The sequence below is a fragment of the Sorex fumeus genome, unplaced genomic scaffold (genome assembly GCF_029834395.1).
Source record: "Sorex fumeus unplaced genomic scaffold, SorFum_2.1 ptg000086l, whole genome shotgun sequence".
NCBI classification, from domain to species: domain Eukaryota; kingdom Metazoa; phylum Chordata; class Mammalia; order Eulipotyphla; family Soricidae; genus Sorex; species Sorex fumeus.
The window spans coordinates 32,641,071-32,645,894 of NW_026606143.1; positions in this window are offsets into that span (position 1 = coordinate 32,641,071).

Here is a 4,824-nt window from a genome sequence, read left to right on the forward strand (position 1 = left end):
AGGAAGCTAGTGAGTACTCTGGAATGGAGTGTTTTGAGTCTTAGAGATATAAAAATAAAAAGGAAGGTAAGGAAGTAGATCACAGACAACATTTGGAGGACCTTGTCTTTTGTTCTAAGATAGAAGAAACCTTCTATCTTCTATCTTCTGTTCTTAGAAACCTCTGAGCCGAACTAGGGATGTGATATGGCTTCTGTTTTAACAGAACCCTTCCAGTGTTAAGGGTTTGCTCTAGTAGATGCAGTTGTGATTTGATGTCAGCTTGGTCCAGGGTCTAAGCACTGATGTTCAGATCTCAGTGGTATTTTGAAAGCTGAGCCAACAGAAACTGCTGATGCCATGTAAAGAGAAGAGAAAGAGATGAGTCAAGAATGATGCCCATGTTTCTGAAAATTTAGAAGTTCTTAATTACTGAACTGGGAAAGATTGCATGAAGAGCAGGTTTAAGGGGAAGAATAACAGTACATTTGGGGACATGTTAAGTTTGAGGTGCCTCTTAGATGTCCAAACTGAGATGCTAAGTAAGCACAGATGGATGGATATGTAAAACTGGAATGAGGGGGAGATGAAGTCCTACACAGATGGTATTTAAAGCTATGAATTGGATGAGCTCCCCCGGGGAGTGAGGGTAACTGGAGAGTGGATGATAGAGAACTGGAGTCCTTCAACCTGCAGAGTTTGGGGAGTTGAAAAAGAACGAGAAGGGTGACCAAGAAAGAGGATTCAGTGAAGTAAGAGGAAAGTCAAGAGGGTTTAACATCCAGTGAGCTGAATGAAAAGTTTTCTTTTCCATTGACAACTTGCATCGCTTCTTCAGTGCCATATTAAACAGCATATTGGGACATAGAGTAATAGCTTCAAGCCTCCTTACAATTTATTTATTTATTTATTTATTTATTTATTTATTTTTGCTTTTTGGGTCACACCCGGAGATGCTCAGGGGTTACTCCTGGCTCATGCACTCAGGAATTGCTCCTGGCGGTGCTCGGGGGACCATATGGGATGCCTGGAATCGAACTTGTGTTGGCCATGTTGGCTAAACCTCCTTATAATTTAAATGAAGACTATAGAATATTTGAGATCCTATTTTCGACGATAAAGGGTGTTTGACTTCAATTTCTGTTCTCTGTACAACAAGAACAGGTTATTCATTTATTGACATGAGTCAAATACATCACATTTTGGTTCTGCTGATGCTGCAAGTTCAAAATCATTTCTCCTGTCACACCGTTTGGGAGCATAAAGCATATCATATAACCTCAAATTTCTAATTGTGGAATGCTTAGAGAAGAATGGATGCTGCCAGAACAATGATTCTTGCCTGGATGTGACCACTGAATGTCCATCCATCTCCCTCCTCAGGTGGTTTCAGAGCAATGAGGAATGGTGTAGTCTCATAGCTAAGTTAGAGTGAAGACATTAATCACATAATATACATGTTATATATTTTAAGGAATTCTGAATCTTGGTGCAACTATTATCTTATAACTACAGTTTCTGAAAGTATTTATTGCCTGAAGCAGGAAGAACCCATGTCTTCTCATGTGACCATGTGACTGAATGAAAGGAGGTAAATCAAATGGAAAAAAAGATAATCTCTTAGAGGGGAGCAGTACTGTAGCACTGTCCTCCCATTGTTCATTGATTTGCTGGAGAGGGCTCAGTAATGTCTCCATTGTGAGACTTGTTGTTATTGTGTTTGGCATATCAAATACGTCAGGGGTAGCTTGCCAGGCTTTGCCACGCGGGTGAGATACACTCGGTAGCTTGCCAGGCTCTCCAACAGGGGTGGAGGAATCGAACCTGGGTTGGGCTGGTTGGCCGCGTGCAAGGCAAACGCCCTAGCCGCTGTGCTATCGCTCCAGTGGGGGAGCAGCTGGACAAGAAAATCAAAAAAGAAACAGTGAGACAAACTTGTTACAACTTTATCCTGACTTTAAGGGAGTATTACAAGACATAATTTTTGTTTTGTTTCTTTTTGGGGTCACACTTGATGGTGCTCAGGGGTCACTCCTGGCAATGCAGACCATGCAGTACTGGGAATCAAACTCATGCCTCCTACATGCAAAACATGTGATTAGCCCTTTGAACCATCTCTCTGGCTCCATAGGGCCTACTTCTGAGTTGAATTGTAACTTACTCTTTTGTACTTGTCTCTTCTATTTTTAGACCCCTGTAATCTCTTCCCCAAGACAGTCGTCTGGATTAAAATATCATAAGTGCATAAGAACTTCAGAAAGAATTAAAGCAGGAGACTATCAAAATCTTAGACTATGGAAACAAATGTTACATTGCTAATTGGATGACAGGCTCTTATAAATACAACCTTAAGTGGTTTAAAGGGCTTCTATATGACCTACCCAGTGCTTCTCAAAGAAACACAAGTAAAATAAGAACATCATTCTCAACAGAACCTACAGAGCATTGTGATGGATGGTCACTGCCCAAATAACTAGGTACATTATTAATCCATTTCAGTGCCACAGTTTATGCTTTCCATCTAGCTGTTTTCATATGGGTTCATGTCAAATGTCTGGCCCATTTTTGATTCTCTGGAAGCAGGGAAGGAAAATCTCTCCGTCTCCTCTCTCAACTCCTATATATCAATCAGGGGAGGAATGGGTTATGGGCTGATGGAATGTTTAATGAGGCTGGAAACAAAAAAAGTATTTCAAGGGAATTATTAGCTAAAAGACACTGATGCACAGAAAGAGAGGACAGCTCTGAGAACCCCAATCCAATCCATAAAGTCCAGGGTGCTAATTTAACCAATGAACTTGAGATCCAAATAGTTGCTGCCTAGAAAGGGGACACCGAGACATCTGCACTTGTTTGTTCATTGCAGCACTCTTCACAATAGCCAGAAACTGGAAGAAACCTGAATGCCCAAGAACAGATGACTGGTTAAAGAAACTTTGGTACATCTACACAATGGAGTACTATGTAGCTCTTAGAAAAGATGAAGTCATGAAATTTACATACAAGTGGTACAACATGGAAAGTATCATGCTAAGCGAAATGAGTCAGAAAGAGAGGGATAGACATAGAAAGATTGCATTCATCTGGGGGATATAAAGTAACAAAATATGAGATTAATACCCAAGAATAGCTGAGATCAGCACCAGGAGGATTACTCCATAGCTTAGTGGCCAGTCGGGCATTCTAGAGGAAAGGGCAGCTCAGACAGAGAAGGGAACACCAAATAAAAGGTGTTTGGAGGACCCTCCCAGGAGGGGAGATGCATGTCGAAAGTGGACTATGGACTGAACATGTTTGCCACTCAATGCCTCTTTTGCAGACCACAACACCCAAAAGGAGAGAGAGAACACAGGGGATTGCCCTGCCACAGAGGAAGGGGGGGATGGGGGGATGGGAGTGGGGGGATATTATCAATGGTGGTGGAAAATGGGCACTGGTGGAGGGATGGGTATCTGATCATTGTATAATCAAACCCAAGCACAAAAAATTGTAAATCTACAACTGTACCTCATGGTGTTTCACTAATAAAAAAAATTTAAAAAAAATGAAAGGGGACACCGAAATCAAATGATCTTAAAGATTTCTCCAAGCTATGAACTCTTGGAGAAAGCACCCAATGCAAACACTGTAGTGCAACTTGGTTTACATGGCCCTGATAGAGTGTGACATACTCTCATATATCTCAGTTGGATTATCCATAGTGGCTAGAGAGATTTATGGCAGGTACACAGGAATTACAAATGCTGGCAGATTCCACATGAAACTCTTCAGGCCTCATCTTTATCTCTGCTCTGTGGATGAAAGATGCAACTGACACAAGTAGAGCCAGATGTCCATAAGAAGAGAGTGAGAACACAGAAATGTGGGTCCCACATGAAGTACCCAAGCAATATCCATCTCATACCAACTTCTCTTGAGGCACATCTTTCAGTCACCCCTTGAAGCCACTCAAAGATGTGTCTAAACTCCCCGCCCCCCTTTCCTTTTTCTGGTCCATCTTCATCACTGGTGAGGTGAAAAGGACAAGCAGAGCCAATGGCCAGAGTGGAAGTCACAGAGAGAATATAGAAATAAAGCCGTGAACTTCCAAGTGACTTACTGGATTGACAAGGTTGCTAATATACTTGGAATGCAAAATATATAGATATCCAGTTCAGAATAATTTCTCAATTGGCCAACTTTCATCTTCCATAGATGTTTAAGTTGACAGAGTGGTTTGGTGCTTTTTTTGTGTTGAATCTCTTTGTGTTTTATGTCTTGACACTTGGTTTCTTTTATGAACACAGAACAGTACTCACTTTGGTACTTTAAGTAATTCTATAGAGTAAAATTCCAAAACAATTTGTGACACTGAAGGCTTGTTTTTTAGGATTATCACTGAACTGTACATTGATTTCTTTTAGTTTTTTGGGGTGGAGGGAGTTAGAATCCATTGTGGGCCACACCCAGAGGTGCTTGAGGGAACATGTGGTGCTAGGACCCAACCCCCATGGATCAAAGTATCTACTCCAACTTTTGAGCCAAATCCCTGGTCCCAATTGGTTTAATCTTTCATCTTTAGTATATTTTCCCTCAGTTGTTTACTTCTAAGATATAATAAATGAGAGCTCAGCAATGTAGGCTATGAAATAATCTTAATAACAGTGTTTTCATAATAAGCACTATCCTAAATGATTTCCCAATAACTTGTTGTTGAAAGACAATCAAGATTGAACAGTGAAGGTTCCTTAAAAAAACTTTTTGTTTGTTGAAATTGGTTTGGGTTAAAAGTCTACCAACAGACCATTAAGTAATCATATTTTGTGGCCTCTTTTTAATTGTAACAGTTACCTAAACTCAGTGTAA